At 32.9% G+C, this 18,090-nt stretch overlaps 1 protein-coding gene across 3 annotated transcripts in view; it reads right to left on the bottom strand.

Annotated features, from left to right (window-relative positions):
* Positions 1 to 10,492, bottom strand: part of LOC143253443 (synaptotagmin-7-like) — a 219,226-nt gene extending 208,734 nt beyond the window's left edge. For 2 of the 3 annotated variants that reach the window (XM_076507341.1, XM_076507344.1), the window contains exon 1: positions 10,353 to 10,492. The gene's annotated coding sequence lies outside the window, so the exon portion shown is untranslated. Of the gene's footprint in view, positions 1 to 10,115 lie in introns of all 3 variants that reach the window. The other variant, XM_076507342.1, reaches the window with a different exon arrangement.
* Between the last annotated feature and the right edge of the window lie 7,598 nt (positions 10,493 to 18,090).

Genomic DNA, 18,090 nt, shown 5'->3' with positions numbered 1-18,090 from the left:
TTTTTGAATTTTGCGCAAATCTAAACGAGAGCTATCTGCGCTAGCCGTCTCTAATTTAGCAGTGTAAGGCTAGGGGGAAGGCAGCTAATCATCATCACCCACCGCCAACTCTTGGGCTACTCTTTTATCAACGAATAGTGGGATTGACCATCACATTTTATAACGCCCCCACGGGTGAAAGCGCGAGCATGTTTGGTGCGATGGAGATTCGAACCCGCGACCTTCAGATTACAAGTAGAGTGTCTTAACCACGTGAAGATGAAAGAAGTGCGGTGAGGTTTGACTTAAGGGGGAAATATTTAACTGAATTAGAAACTAAATAGGTGGCGCTGTTCTAGATGTACAATTCTATAGAAACCTTTAACAGGTTAACTTCTATAATTTTACCATTTAGTTATTTGTACCTGTAAAAAAAAAGTTTACCTTACTTCCATTATACGTTTTCATTCATTTTAAATTTATTAACGAGAAAAGTGAGCTACATATATTGTTCAGCTCGTTCCAAAGGTCCTTTCTTACATCAAATGTGGCATTATCTTCTTTTCTCTAGACTAAGGTTTCCAGGTTTTGAAGCATGGTTACGATGGTTTGATATAAATCAACTAAAAGTTGAACGAAATACGAGTAATGGATTCAGTTTTAGGTTTTTTGGTTTCTTTGTTTAGAATATTTTCACAAGCGCTCCAAATGCTGTCTGTAAACAGTCGTGCCTAATTTCGGACAGATTAGACCATAAACAGTTAGTGAGTTACTTTTATTCTGACCGAATAAATGGATATGATTGTTACTCCTATTGTTCACCTGCGGCCACAAAGTGTAGAACGCGTTTCAGCGATAACAGGTCATGAGTCTTGCGTGATCTTCAGTTCTGGCAAGCTAACCACTGAATCATGGACGAACGTTTCGAGATGTGCTTTTATGAAATAGTATATATGCTGATCAAATATAACGTTAACTTAACGTCATTACAATATTCATAAGTGTATTATTTCTCTTGTTGTTTATATTTTTGTGTCACTAATATCTCCTAAAATTCATTTGTAAACAACTATAGGAAAGAAATAGCAGGTTTCCACTTAATGACTGTTCCAACAATGTCAGTTCTTTCTTTTTAGATGCGACAGTGACAGGTTTCTTCTTCCAAGATGCAACAATGATTGTTCAAACAATGATAGGTTTCTTCTTCCAACATGCAACAACGATTGTTTCAACAATGACAGGTTTCTTCTCTAAGGTGCAACAGTGATTGTTCCAATAATAACAGGTTTCTTCTTCTAAGATGCAACAACGATTGTCCAAACAATGACAGGTTTCTTCTTCCAAGGTACAACAATAATTGTTCCAACAATGACAGGTTTCTTCTTCCAAAATACAACAATGATTGTTCAAACAAAGACAGGTTTCTTCTTCCAAGATGCAAAAATGATTGTTTTAACAATAACAAGTTTCTTCTTCCAAGATGCAACAATGACTGTTCAGACAATGACAGGTTTCAGTCACTTTCCAAGATGCATAAATGATTGTCCAAACAATGACAGGTTTCTTTTTCCAAGATACAAAAATGATTGTTCCAACAATGACACGTTTCTTCTCCTAAGATACAACAATGATTATTCAAACAATGACAGGTTTCTCCTTCTAAAATGCAACAGTGACTATTCAAACAATGACAGATTTCATCTTCCAAGATGCAACAATGTTTCAGTTCTACAGCTCATATTCAATTTAGATTCAGAGCGAATAAAGATATTAATAAGAGTGCATACACAGAAAGAACCATAAACGTTCATTTCATAAGTTCTGAGTACATACGCCACTCTTCTGACAATTCACGCTAATTATACTGTCTCATTTAGAGCGGCTGTTTTCTGTTTCTTGCATTATACGTAGATATTGGCGTAAGTGCTATTCTCTCTACTCATTCTTATTTAACTATCCGTTTGTGTGCTAAACAGATATGGATGAATGTTTGAACAAAAAAGATAAATAAATATCTAGACACTGAAGTATCGAGGTGATATGAGAATAATTTTAATGAAACAAAGCATGTTTTTCATCACTTCTAGTGATGATGTTAGTTCGCAAAACGTTTTCGAGTTTCATTGATGTTCCATGTTGCTTCTGGTCTTTGTTTGGAATAGTCGTGTATCTATGTTATATAGCTGTACATGTTTCTGTGTACAGAGACAGCTAACCTGTGACAATAATAATGAAATGATTTATAACAGAACTGAACCTATATTTGTGTGGAAGTAGCTTCCTAACTGGTATATATCCCTGCTTCTCTCCTTAAAATGCTTATTCGTTTATAGACAGAAATAAATACAAAATGAAATAGATTTAAAGTTAATTCTTCAAGACAACTTACTTTTAAATGTTACATTTTCACACAAGAATGGGTTTTTTTGGAATTTTAAGGACGTGGTTTAAATGCATTTTCCTTGAAACGTTAAGTGCTTGATTTAAAAAAACAAAAACTTTGTAATATTAATTTCCTCTTCTAAAAACAAAACACACTCTTTCTAATGTTAAGTTTGGTTCTAAAAATATCTTCCTTGAAATATTAAGTGGATGTTTGAAAAATATCTTCCTTGTAATGTTAAGTGCTTGTTCGAAAAATATATTTTCCTTGGAATGTTAAGCGTTTGTTCGAAAAATATCTTCCTTGGAATATTAAGTGCTTGTTTGAAAAATATCTTCCTTGGAATATTAAGTGTTTGTTTGAAAAATATCTTCCTTGGAATGTTAAATGTTTGTTTGAAAAATATCTTTCTTGGAATGTTAAGTGTTTGTTTGAAAAATATCTTCCTTGGAATGTTAAGTGTTTGTTTGAAAAATATCTTCCTGGGAATGTTAAGTGCTCGTCCTAAAGAAGTTTTCTTTGATACGTAAAGTTCTCACTCTAGAGAACCTTTGTAATATGATGTCATTAATATTTTTTTTGAAATGTGAACACTAAAATTTTTCATGACATAACTCTGTAAATTACCCAGACGTTATTTGAAATTTTAGTCATCATATTAAGACAAACAACTCAGTTGCAGAAGTGCACATTGGAAACCCGTATCACAGTTATACATGTGTGTTGCTACGAGACTGTAGAAAAATGTTAGGTTTCATCTATTCTTGGATTCTTTACTTGTCAACAATTTCGAGAAATATTATTCGCTTCGCCAGTATAACTTGTTAAAAGTCAAAACTTAACAAGACAAGCCATTGATGATCTGCATTGGGCAACCAAAACACAATATAGGAAAATGGTTTCAACATTGATTTTTATAAACAAAACATGACAAAAATGGTTGCAGAAAATATCCTAATTTGTAAGAAGTGCAATCGCAAATTCAGTTATCAGTATCATTACATTATTAAAATAGCTGCTCGAATTTTTCATTCCATTTCTAGTTTCTTTCCAGATGACACGATCTTATCAGTAAACAATTAAAACAATAATAATTTACAACAGTTAGGTTTCCTTATTATCTAATGAAATAATACCCAGTCTTACATAACGTATAGACATGCATGTACTAATGTCGAAATATTAGAAAGAATCAGAAAGAATAATTTCCCAATATATCAATATTTTACTCTCACGTAAAATCTGTATAATTTCGTTGTGAAAATTTTTATAAGCATAGAGCACAAACTTGTAGCAGTAAATAAATTAGTAATTAAATTATGAATAACATATCTGGTGAGTTCTTGTGCATATATATATTCTCACTTCTTATTTATTAAAGTCTAAGTTCGAGTCTTAATGTGGAATCTCATTTTTCATCAGCAAATGTTGAATCTTAATGTTGAAGACTCATTTATCATTGGAAGAAGTTTGATTCTTAAAGGTGGAGCCTCATTTGTCATTTGTTAAAATTCGAATATTGAAGGTGGAACCTTAATCGTCATTGGGAGAAGTTTGAACCTTGAAGATAGAGCCACAATTATAACAGTAAAGATCTCTCTGATCTCTTACATTATTTATTCATTATTCTTCAAAGCCACAATTAACAAGATAAACAGAACTGTTATTTACTTCTTATTTAAAGCCAAATATAATTATAAATTAAACTGAATAAAGACATTTAACATTAAAAACTTCACTGGTAACATAACCATTACTGAATTTCACTTTAAGTGGGTTTTGTTTTCTATTTTGCCACTTTAAAGGTTTTTTTCATAGCAATATAATCATGTAGCTAAAAAGTTATAGCTAAACAACGACAGAAGTGGTGAAACACCCATAATGTTGAGTTTTATAAGTTTATTAAAAGAAACAAATTACAATTACTTAAATATTAGCAGCCATAGCATTCAATACTCATTTTAGTAATAAAACAGAACTAAGAAAGTTTGAAATGTATATACATATATTAATAGAAACTCTGTTACAATTTATGGAATAATTCACCCGAGTTCATGATCTCTACTGGTAAATTAATTTCCTTGTTTGTATTAGCGTACTTACAAAGGAACAACAAATATTTGTGTTAATGCTGCTTGTATTTTGTGCACATTTGTACGTAATATTATTTTTAATTTATGTCAAAGAATTACAAAAATCCTGTAAGTAACAAAATGGCTTGATCTTGCCAGTCAGTTAGTTTTTCGATTTTTATTTGTTTTTATTTGATATGTATTGCTTAAAAGTAATGGTTGCTAATGAAATGGAGCTTTGTTCATTTTACCAAGTCCTGATACAGCTGTTTCACTGTTGCCAAGAGCTAAAAAAATCAAAATGAACTAAATATTACAAAATTAAAATAAGTTATTTATTACGAAAATTTATTTTAAGAGCAGTAACATTATACTTACGTGTAATAATAATAAAAGACCTAGAAATGAATAAAATATTTTGCAATCATAGTTAACTATATCTATGTATATATAGTGCACATAAACACCATAACTTTGATATATTGAATGTACAAAAACTTCATCTTATTTTTTCATTCACCACGTTCCTGTCTCTCAGCTTTTGTATTAATATAAGAAGCATAGCGTATGATTTTAAAATGTAAATATGTGCAATTTATTTGACTATTTTAATACTATTTCACTGAGGTTAACATTCATACGTTAAAACCTTTTACTTTTGTCTGTCAACAAAAAACGATTTATTATTTTCTGACACCAGAGCTCTCCTTCGTTGTAACTACACATCACACTTAAATAATTTAATCTACGAATTTCAAAACAATGAACCTTGACCTATTTCTGTACTACAATAACATTAATATATTGTAGGTTTTGTTTGTTTGTTTGTTTGGGAATTTCGCACAAAGCTACTCGAGGTCTATCTGTGCTAGCCGTCCCTAATTTAGCAGTGTAAGACTAGAGGGAAGGCAGCTAGTCATCACCACCCACCGCCAACTCTTGGGCTACTCTTTTACCAACGAATAGTGGGATTGACCATCACATTATACACCCCCACGGCATGTTTAGCGCGACGCGGGCGCGAACTCGCGACCCTCAGATTACGAGTCGCACGCCTTACGCGCTTGGCCATGCCAGGCCCCATATATTGTAGGAAATAAAGATCTATGGTTATTGTCTTGAATCGCTATAATAAAAACTCGAATCACTTATCCTTACGATTAACATCTCTATCAATATACTCTTTCTTAATTCTAAAGGCGTATAACATTTCTGTTAGTACTAGTAGTATATAAAGGAAATATTCCAAACAAAATAAATAAATACAAGTGCGTGTTAAGAGGAAACGGCTCTATTTTATCTCGATTATTTGTAACCCATACTAATAAATCTGCCAGTTTAATATAACCCTGAAAAATCCTAAATACGATTATTTATAACCCATACTGATAAATCTGCCAGTTTAATATAACCCTGAAGAATCCTAAATAGATTATTTATAACCCATAATGATAAATCTGCCAGTTTAATATAACCCTGAAGAATCCTAAATAGCTTTACTCTAATTATGGTTTTCTTTTAAAAGAAATTGTAATTCACTGTATTTTGCGTTAAAAATGTGAGATTTGATAACAGGAGAGAGTTTGGTTCGTTTTAACGATTGTTTTCGTGCTATTATTGTACCATGAAATAAGACACTGAAATGAGCTAACAATCATCTGGCAACTCATGTTAAGACCGTAAAAAAAGTGTCACCAACATGGTGTTTGTTGATACTTTAGTTGATGAATATTGACACCTTTCCACTTTAAAATGAATTTAACTACTATATTCCTTTGTTGTCAGCTTTGGGGGACATTTATAAATGTCTTGGTTGAAAGTAAACAACCACCATAAAAGCTGATTTTCTAGTAAGGAAGTTCATGATTACTGCTGGAAATATATAATCTTGCATAATAGGTTCAATTAGATAACGTATACGTTAAGCATTTTCCAAAACGTGGGGCGAGACCCTCAGGAGGGATGAAAATAACCCCTTGGGGGATCGAGCGATTATATTGGTGTCGTTAGCGCATGAATACAGAATTAAGCTTTTTAACATTTTTTGTTAACGAACTTAATAGGTAATTATTACAACACGTGTAGAATTCTAATGTGTACCCGCGTATCATATCTCATTACTGAACTCATCCTTTCATTCATTTAAAAGCAGATGGTGGACACAAGAATCCATATTTATTAATGTAGGGGCGTGATGAATTTTTGACATACTTTTTTTAACATTGCAATATTTGAGGATTGCTTTTAAAAACTTCCCAGACGTCTTATAACTTGATAAACAGATAAAGTCAGATGTAAGATTGTGTTTGTAATAAAATCAGAGGACGGATGATGCTACTCTCTTCATAATAATCTGGAATCTGTCTTTCATCACAGAATACAAGTTTCAAAATATCTCTGGTTGGGTTAGTTTGTTTTAAATGTTTGTACGAAGTTACACAAAGGGTCTCTACACTAACCGTTCCTAATGTTGAAATGATAGAATAGATGAAACAGCGCCTACCGCCAACTCATCGAAAATTTGGATTTTCTTCCATCACTCATAATAACGACCGTAAATTGCATGGGACACAAATCATGGACACTTGTAGTTTGACACTTTAACCATTATCAAGGATTTAATTGACAAACGATAAGTATATTTAGACAGATCTCAAAGCTTTAACCACAGCAAATTATCTGTGTCCAATACATTGTGAACCTCCATTTTAAAGTTAGTAGCATAAGAGACCTAACAGATTTAATGTGCTTCGAAAATATACAATATGCATTCCTGTAACAGTAAACACAATTATACATTGTGAATCACAACTGTACATCCAGAAATAAGCGTATAGAAAGCGTTGTTGTACACCTGTCTCAGAATCTTTAATAAAATTACCGATTTATCTTTGGATTGTTTGTTTGAATTTTCGCACAAAGCTACTCGAGGGCTATCTGTGCTAGCCGTCCCTAATTTTTCAGTGTAAGACTAGAGGGAAGGCAGCTAGTCATCACCACCCACCGCCAACTCTTGGGCTACTCTTTTACCAACGAAAAGTGGGATTGACCATCACATTATAACGCCCCCACGGCAGAGAGGGCGAGCATGTTTAGCGCGATTCGCATGCGAACCCGCGACCCTCAGATTACGAGCGCATGCCTTACGCGCTCGGTCATGCCGGGCTTTATCTTTGGATGGAGTTTCCTGAAATATATAGATCTCAGTAGAAACGTGAAGTTGTCGTAAGTCGTATGGATTGTACTGCTTTATAATACTTTATTACTGTTTTATAATACTATAATACTGTTTTATAATACTATAGTACTGTTTTATAATACTATAGTACTATTTTATAATACTTTAGTACTGTTTTATAATACTATAATACTGTTTTATAATACTTTAGTACTCTGTTGTAATACTATAATACTGTTTTATAATACTTTAGTACTCTTTTGTAATACTATAATACTGTTTTATAATACTATAATACTGTTTTATAATACTATTGTACTGTTTTATAATACTATTGTACTGTTTTATAATGTGACGCCTAATTTTTACAGTTCAACAACACAAGCTTTAACTCCTACTGTGTAAGCAGTAAAGTTTCTCTTAATTATGCATAACCAACAAAGAAGGTAGAACCATGGAGACTAACAAAACCCACAAAGAAGATAGAACCAGGGATATTAACGTAACTTACAAAGAAGGTAGAGCCATGGATACTAACATATCCCACGTAGGAGGAAGATCCCTGAATACTAACGTAACCCACAAGAAAGATAGAGCCGTGGATATTAACGTAACCCATAAAAAAGTATGTCTACAGATATTAACATAGCCCACACAGGAAGTAGATCTCTAAATACTAACATAACCCATAAAGAAGATAGAGCCATGGATACTCGTACAACCCACAAAAATGTAGATCTATGAATATTAACATAACTTACACAAAAGGTAGAGCCATGGGCATTAACATAACCCACAAAGAATATAGAGCTATTGATATGAACATAACCCACAAATAAGGTAGAGCCATGGATATTAACATAACCCACAAAGACTACAGAACCATTAATACTGACATAACACACATAGAAGATAGAGCCATGTATATGAATATAACCCAGAAAGAAGGTTGAGTCATTGTTACTATTTTAACCCACAATGAAGATAGATCCAAGAATAGTAAAATATTTGTCAAAAATGTTAACTCTGTTCTTCAATAAAGGATTTTTTTGAGTTCTCAGGACTTATTGGAAATCATAACAATCAAATACAAGGGTTAATCACCCACATATTTATGGGCAACTAAAACAATCCAGTGTGAAGTGGTTAATTACCTAGAGATTCTTTTGCAACTAAAACCATGATGTAAAGTGGTTAATTATCCATAGATTCTTGTGCAACTAAAACCATGATGTAAAGTGGTTAATTATCCAAAGATTCTTGTGCAACTAAAACCATGATGTAAAGTGGTTAATTATCCAAAGATTCTTGTGCAGCTAAAACCATGATGTAAAGTGGTTAATTATCCAAAGATTCTTGTGCAACTAAAACCATGATATAAAGTGGTTAATTATCCAAAGATTCTTGTGCAACTAAAACCATGATGTAGGAGAGATGATTCACTATTCAATTAGACTCTTTACATTTTTTTCGTTGCACATAAATCTCTGTGCATTAACCACACTACATTCTAATTTTAGTTGCACTCGAGTCCTTGGTTTGCAACTAAGATTAGAATGTAGTGTGATCAATTGCCCTAAGATTTATGTCCTACAAAAATATATGATGTAAAGTGGTCAGTTCCCAAGACATTCATGTGTAACTGAAGCTTGGACGTAAAAGGGTTCATTGCTCTGCGATTTGTGGCCAAATGAAGCTATGTTGCAGAACGGTTAATTTCCCAGAGTTTCGTGTGACTATACGAGCATATTGTTTAAGGGAGTGTTGAAATAATTACGGCCATGACTGCATTAATTAGAATTAACCCTTAAACAACGGGAATGTTGTAGGTAGCAGCATCAGCTGATAATAGCTGCCGTTTAAGGGTTAAAGACTAAATCACATCAAAATTAAAGACATTTTTAACTAGCTCCTATTTCCTTTTAAGGTGTTAATTTTCATCCAACAAGAAAGATTTTTACGTTACTTCATAAATATCAAATCATATCACACAGAAAATAATTTGATGGTATAATTCACAAAGCGAATGGCAAATTGCATTTCTGTGTGCTAAAAGCTCAGGTAATGTCTGGGTTGACAAATTAATGAAGAGAAAATTTATGAGAATGTAACTTAACTAGGTAATTGTATGTATTTAAGGCGCACGGGTCCGTCACCCTATTAACTTTTCTGCACAGTTCCAAGTTCATTCAATCGTACACAGAGTTCTCCATAAATGATATGAACTTGAAATATTTCATGTCAGTTATTGAATATGCTTTCATCACACAGAAATAATCTTTTAATAAATATTTCACTTTTCGAGTCGACCTCTATTCCCTCAATCTTTTGAACTGTTTTACTTCCGAATCACTACAGAATCGTCAAGAACCTTAAAAATTAGCCTGAGACATAATTTTCATCTAATGGCTTAATTCCAGTCAAGAATCTAAAATAAATGGTTTTTTGTTTTTTATTTTTTTACTGTTTTGTAAATATAAAAATATCGTTTTCTGATACTTACAACTAGCTGTCTTCTCCTTTAAGTTCACTGAGTGTATATAAAGTTCGCTCTTATAACTATTACGCTAACAATAAGTTCATATCCCTTACCAAACTCAGTTCGTACGATTACAAGCAAGAGTTGATTAAGTTTGAAGTTATACCTAACCAGCACTAAACCATCACGACGTTTTAGAGAAGTTTACCCTCTCTTTATTTCTTTGCTTTAGTAATATAAAATAATCAGAGCAAAAGGTACCTCTCAGTTCTCACAGTTCAGCCAGCTTCACACTTCAACCTATTTCTGGTCCCAAGGCTTCACATTCACATTTCAACCGATTTCTGGTCCCGAGACCCAACACTAAACGAATAAGTTAGAAATAACCACGACGTACTACTATAAAACACAAACTCAAAATCCCATACCGAGAGTGCGTGTGATAGTTCTACGCTGCTGCCATCTTGTAGTGTACTATGAAATCATTTGTGTGTAAAACTTTTATTTTTTATTATTAATTAATCGAAGTGTAAAGAGTTTGAAAGCAGTATCTTTATCAAAAATTATAAATAAAATACAGTCAGTTCAATTCACATTATTCTATCTGTTCTGTAATAGCGTTTATTAAAGATACTCGATACACCATTACATAAAATCTAACATTAATATAGCTTCTTATCTGTTAAGGTCCAGTGGTCTGATGTATATCTTTAATTTTACTTTGACGAATAAACTAAGACTTAAGAAAATATATAAACGGTCTTTTTTCTATAACAACCAGCTACGTATTTCCCTCTACTGTCTAAGAACTAGGTAAAGAGACAAAATTAAGCTTGTTTTTGTTGTCTATATGTATTCGAACTCCATTGGAAACAAGTACTCTAGTTAGATCTAAACATACTAGCTCGAAAATTATTCAAAGAACACAATTATTCGGTCATATTCGGAGAATAAAACATTATTCAAGTAATGCCTAATCCGGTAAGACCGAAGGTTCATAACGATATAATTGGGGGCTCAAACCCTGTTGGGATACAAAGTGGAGAACTGTGTAGCTTCGCTGTTAAAAGGGAACAAAATCTCGAAACAGTTCTTAGATAAGAACATGTTTTGACAAGTTTCAAGAACAATTTATATCGAGCCAATAAATGTTCCATTTTTAATCTGCAAAGCCTAAAGTAACAAATATTCGAGAAAGACACAAAATAAATCCAGAAGGGAGATTTATTACAAATTATTAAATAACAACTTCATAACGAAACGTGTATCACTAAGTTTTAAAAAGTATAAACAACAATTACATTTATACCCCTTTTCCCCATTTCTCTCAAAAACTAACTGTTCATCTAAAGAATTTATTGGTTATATTTTTTTCCCTCTTTTGTGTGTGTGTGTAATTTGAGAATAATGACTTATTTTAAAGTAGCAAGTTCGACCCCTATCGCAGACTCTGAACATTATCCAACAATGGAACCAGATAGAAGCGTCTTAAGCCGAGAGACTAAAATATCGTTTTGTGACGAATTCATAAAGCAAGATTTTTCACAGGAAGAAATGCATATAGAATTATTCTGCAATGAATACATTGGTTTGTTTAATGGTATTTCCAGTAAACACGGTGTGATAACACAACCTAATACTAACGTCCATATACCAAACTAAACATTGTGTAGAGATGGTATATCTGTTATATTTTTGAAGGATTGTTTGTTTGTTTTGAATTTCGCGTGAAGGTACACGAGGGCTACCTGCGTTAGCCGTCCCTAATTTAGAAGTGTGAGACAAGAGAGAAGGCTTCAGCAGCCACCGCCAACTCTTGAGCTATTCTTTTACTAATGAATAGTGTAATTAATCATCACATTATAACGCTCTCACGGCTGAAAGGGTGAGCAGTTTAGTGTGATGGGGGTTCGAATCCGTTACCCTCAGATTACTAGTCGAGCGCCTTAATTACCTGACCGTGCCGGACATTTTGAAGGGTCTTACAAGAATCTTTCGGATACTAATGCCTTATTGAGGGGGTGAGCAACAGAAATGTAGCAGTTTTGTACTTATGGTACTCCGACATTTTATTTAACACAACTAACAAATTTCGAGTTCAAACCTCAAACGTTTCGGTATCTTCGCTTTCAAATCTTATTAGGTATTTTTAACTCGTTGTATAAATATTTTATGTTAAACTCTCGAACCCAGAACCAAAATTTTATCCTCAACCTTTATGTACTGATAGGTTACTAGGGAAACGTGGTTTTCTGTGTTCAAAAATGAATGAAATATGTTGACCACAAAGTAAATAGACGAAAACAAGCTACATCATTCGAACATATACAAAGGCATTGCACATTCAAACCCATACGTGAAGTTTTTTTATCAAAGTAAAATATTTTTCGTTACGTTATTAAACACTGTGAACTTACTGGTCCTTAGAGTATTAGAATTTTCTTTTCAATTGCTTTTCTCACTGCGCATTGCACAAACACGGATCTATTAATTATAAGGAACTGTATTTGTAACTTCAAATGCTAGGTCAGAGACCCCTAAGAGCCGTCCCTAATTTGGAATTACTGATCAGAGAAGAGATAGATCACTCAATAACACCCACCACACTAGAAGAGCCTGTCCGTATCCTTAAACCAAATAATACGATTGAATGTCATACCAGAAGAAGCCAAGTTTTATGGAGTATTCAACGGTTTTAAACATTGAATATTAAACCCTGGGTTTCTTAGATTAGTAGGCCTATAGGCACTATAAGAAATTGAATTACTTGTAAGATATTGACTTCTGAAGATTTAAATTTTAAATCTTGTGTCATCTTTACCAACCACCCACTGATTTAGCGGAATTATAACGCTAAAAATCGGTTTTGGGGTTCCAGTCATAGACACAGCACAGAGAGCTTATTGTGTAGCTTTGCTCTTAACAACAAACAAAAAATTAAAACCTCTTTACTAAGATATTATATTTAGTGAAACGAAATAAATGCGTTCATAAGAAGAAGTAATGTAAAGGCTCAAAATCCTTTACTTTAAGAACGACTAGTATTAAAAAAGTTGGTAGTGTAATTCCACTAATGCACAAACAATTGCAGTTGATTTCTTTTAGTACGCTAATGGAAAACAAACCCTTATTCAAGATATAGTTATTTTTTAAAAAAAAGCTACTATTTGAGATTCAGTTATTGTAGCGAAAAGAAGCCCTTGTTTAAGTTACAGTTGTTTTAAAACAACAAAACCATTGTTTGAGTTATAGTTATCTTCGCGAAAATAATTCCCTGTTCAAGTTATAGTTATTGTAGTGAAAATAAATCCTTGTTCAAGTTATAGTTATTTTAGTGGAAATAAACCCTGTTCGAGTTATAGTTATTGTGGTTAAAACAAACCCTTGTTCATGTTATAGTTATTTTAGTGGAAACAAACCCCTGTTCGAGTTATAGTTATTGTGGTTAAAACAAACCCTTGTTCATGTTATAGTTATTTTTATTTAATTTAAAGTATGATGTTGGGTAAAAGAATATAATTTACCAAGATAATTGATGAATGAATATTTGCTGTAAACTTAACATTAATGCTATGAATATATCTACCAGTTTGACTGCTAAAGATGTTTTTTGTTAGATATCATGACCTTTTGTCAATACAAGAAACCACAGCAATAAAGTGGCATTCGAAAGTAAATAACATTAGTTTTAGGCTCGCAACCCTATTAGTCGGAGCAAAACTACACTTTATTACAGAACCAATCAAATACTTTAAAATTTTTAGTGACAGTTTTCCTCTCTAAAACAATGTTAATATTACCATTATAGCAACGCCATGGAATCTGAATTAATAGTTTCTTGTCATCACCCCATGCATTTGGTACGGTCGTATCAAGCATCATTATTTATGCTAATTGCTTAAGCTAATATTTCGTGACGTTAAACGCTGTTAATTAGGATAATTTCATAAGATTTAGTAAATTTATGCTGAAAAGTTGGCAATGAGTATAAAGTAATAACCCATCATCAGTATGATTGTTTTGAAAACTTGAACTAGAAACTAATAATCTAGTTTGCTTAGTCTAACCAATACTTATGTGTCTGCATATCATCCTTTCTCTTTATTGTTTTGTTGATCTAAATCAGTTGTCTAAATCCAAATGACAAAAACTAAAAAATGTTTATTTTTATTCTCAAGAGAAGCTGTAGTAAAAAGTTTCAGACCACGTGACGTTTTGTGTAAGCATGCGCAAAAATTTGGTTAAATTTCATACGTTTTTTTTCAATAACAGTTCACAAGATCAGATTTAACACCTCATTGTTTATTGTAAAGCTATTGTAAAGCTCTATCAGTGTACCGAATTTTTAAAAAAATCCATACAAGTCAAGTATGCTTTTCTATTAAATAAAGTTTCCGTACTTTTAGCGCAAAGAGAAAGAAAAAGTAAAATGGATTACTTTGAAATTTGATATGTGAGTAAGGTTCGAATAGAGCAATATGTGATAGCTTCGGTTACCATAACCCGGAAGGTGGAAAATCGCTAAACTATCACTTCTCTTTATAACACACACTGTGTCCTGTGGGTCGTTGTTTTGGCCGTATGAAATACTAGAGTGTGTCTTGATTTTAGTGGCAACAAAACTAGTTTTTAAAGTAATTATGCTAATGACAACGAAACCAGTTTTTAAAGTACTTATGTTAGTAGCAACGAAACCAGTTTTAAAATTAATTATGTTAGAGACAACGAAACCAGCTTTTAAAGCAGCTATGCCACTGACAACGAAACAAGTTTCAAAAATAAAGTTATTTATTTTGATAATAACAACCAAGTGTTTAAGAAATACATATTTATTAACTACGGAACTGACAATTAAGACATTTATTTTAGTACAACCAAACTCTTGTTTAACAAACAGTTAATGAAGTAACAATAAAATCAATGTTTAAGATATTGTTATTTTAGTAAAAATAAATTGTTGTTTAAGATATTGTTATTTTAGTAACAACAAATTATTGTTTAATATATTGTTATTTTAATAACAACAAACTGTTGTTTAAGATATTGTTATTTTAGTAACAATAAATTGTTATTTAAGATATTGTTATTTTAGTAACAATAAACTGTTGTTTAAGATATTGTTATTTTAGCAACAACAAATTATTGTTTAATATATTGTTATTTTAGTAGCAACAAACTGTTGTTTAAGCTAATGTTATTTTAATAACAACTATTGCTCAAGATATTATTAAGCACGGCATGATCTGGTGGTTAAGGCGCTCGACTTGTAATCTGAGTGGGCGCGAGTCCAAATCCCCGTCTCACCAAACATGCTTGCCCTTTCAACCGTGGGGACATTATTACGTGACGGCCAGTCCTACTTTTCGTTGGTAAAAAAGTAGCCCAAGAGTTGGCGGTAGGTGGTAATGACTAGCTACCTTCCCTCTAGTGTTACACTGCTGAATTAGGGACGACTGTCACAGGTGGCCCTTGTGCAGCTTTGCGCGAAATTTAAAAGCAAACAAGACATTATTTCTTAATAAGGTTATTTTTAATAATAAACTGTTGCTTAAGATATTGATGATTTAGAACTAACAAATGTTGGTTTAAGAACAATAAAGCTCTATTTTTACATGATTTTATTTAATTTCTGGCGCAGTTTATATTGTTCTGTTCACAATGGATGTCACTGTATTCTATAAACCTAGAATTATCTAGAACTGTCAGAAAGGTTTCCTTAAACCCTCGTTTCAGTGGTAAATATTTATTTATTTCTATTATAAAGAATAATGTTTTATTAATTCATTTCTTATACAAATTAATTCAAATATACTATCATCAAACATAATGTCCATATTTTATACCCACAGTAAACAATATGAAAACATATTAAACATAAAACCAGTATTTTCTGATCACAGTAGATAACATCGTATTCTGCTAAGTAAAAGGTCCCCGTTTTATCCCCACAGCACGCAACATAGTGATCTGTGAAACACACGGTTAACAATTTAAGTCAACAGTGTCCAACAGATATGGTGACTTATCGTACAAGATAAACATATAGCCTTTACGCCCTACTGGATTCGGTACCTAGTGAAACAACTAATTTAAATATACATTTGTTGATTAATTAAAAACCCGATTTTCTCATAATTTACAATCTTACAACTACGTTGTTATAAAGTAAATATAACCATTTTTTCGGTTTTGTAAAAAATACAGACTAGCGAGTCTTTATAACTACATAGTAATTAATCATATCTCTCAGAGTTTCAGACGTTGATTATATTTACGAGTAGCCGTTTCTCACAGAACATTTATATATGCTATAAGTTTGTGTACGATTATGTATTATTCACGAGTTAAAAAACATTCTTTTCGGTTAGTCGTGATGTCTCCAATATATATCAATACTTTTAACATATGCATAACTTTTCAATGGATGGCAGTAACCGAAAGTTCTGTAAAGATAGATGCACGTCAGCAATCGTCTGCTCAGTAATAACACACAAGTCTTTCGTCTACGATTGTGCCCGACATGGCAACGTGGTTAGGGTGCTTGAATCGCAATGGGTCGCGGGTTAGAATTCCCGTCACACCGAAAATTCTCCCCTTTCAGCCGTGGGGGCGTTATATTGAAGGTCAAGCCCACTAATCGTTGGTAAAGGAGTGGCGGTGGATGCTGATGACCAGCTGCCTTCTCTCTAGTCTTACAATAATAAATTAGGGATGGCTAGCGCAGATAACCCTCGTGTTGCTTTGTACGAAATTCAAAACAAACAAATGTAGGATTTTCTCAAAAGATCAAGAAACGTTCCAGACAAAACAATCACTTAATTTTCCTTTACAGAATTATTTAATTAATTAAAAAATGCGTTTGTCAAATCTCAGAGTCTATTGTGATCCCAACATTATATGATTTTATTTATAGATGAAATAAAGTTGTATACTGTATTTTAATCTTCTTTTTGTTTTATGGTCTGGTTTGGTTTGAATTTCGCGCAAAGCTACACGAGGGCTATCTGCGCTGGACGTCCCTAATTTAGCGGTGTAAGACTAGAGTGAAGGCAGCAAGTCATCACCACCCACCGTCAACTCTTGGGCTACTCTTTTATCAGCGAATAGTGGGATTGACTGTCACATTATAACGCCCCAAGGCTGAAAAGGCGAGTATGTTTGGTGTGACAGGGAGTCGAACCCACAACCCTTGGATTACGAGTCGAGTGCCTTAATCACCTGGCTATTCAGGGCCGTTTGTTTTATGTAACTCGATAGACTACTCTCCACAAAATGTCTCCTCTGACGTCCCATCCAGGGAACATCTACAGGGGAGGAAAATTGATGAATAGCTATGAAAAGCTTTTCAAAGACGAACTACACTAGTGTAATAAAATATCATAATCTAACTTCAGGAGATAGAATTTCCTAGTTTCCACTTAGTCTCGTGAAGCTCATAATATCTCACTACGCTTTGAGCAATGTGAAGATTATTTCATCTTAGCTTCATAAATAGTATGTTATACTCGTAATAATGTAAAACCGATCCAGAATATTCAACATGTAAGGTGTTAAAATATTTGTAAATAAAAGGAACTGTTAACAACAACATCTATACGTCAACATAGATAATCGTGTTTTGTAAAACAAGGGGTCAACAGAAAGACGACTGAGTACATGGGAGGCGAGGGTGAGTCAACACATCGTAGCACTAAATCTTCAGGGAGTGAAATTTTGATTATTCACTTAATGGAGAAATTAGTTAAAAACTCGGTGTCTGGAGAAGTGCTTCGAAAACTAGTTTGTGTTATCGTATAGCCTAATTTCTCATGAAAATATATCACTGCTTCGTGGAATCATTCCCTTCCAGACAAGACACACACTTTCTGGACACAAATATATATATATAATGCTGTGTCTAATCGCATTTCTACCTTGCCCAGTCGTTATTAAAACTATTTAAATCAACTACGGTCTTTCATTAAGAATTCACAGCAGTTTGATATTTAGTTGTTTTTAG

Source organism: Tachypleus tridentatus, chromosome 6, assembly GCF_004210375.1.
Source record: "Tachypleus tridentatus isolate NWPU-2018 chromosome 6, ASM421037v1, whole genome shotgun sequence".
Taxonomy (NCBI): Eukaryota; Metazoa; Arthropoda; class Merostomata; order Xiphosura; family Limulidae; genus Tachypleus; species Tachypleus tridentatus.
Note: the sequence above shows the minus strand (reverse complement) of the source record. Positions and strands in the feature narration are given on the sequence as shown.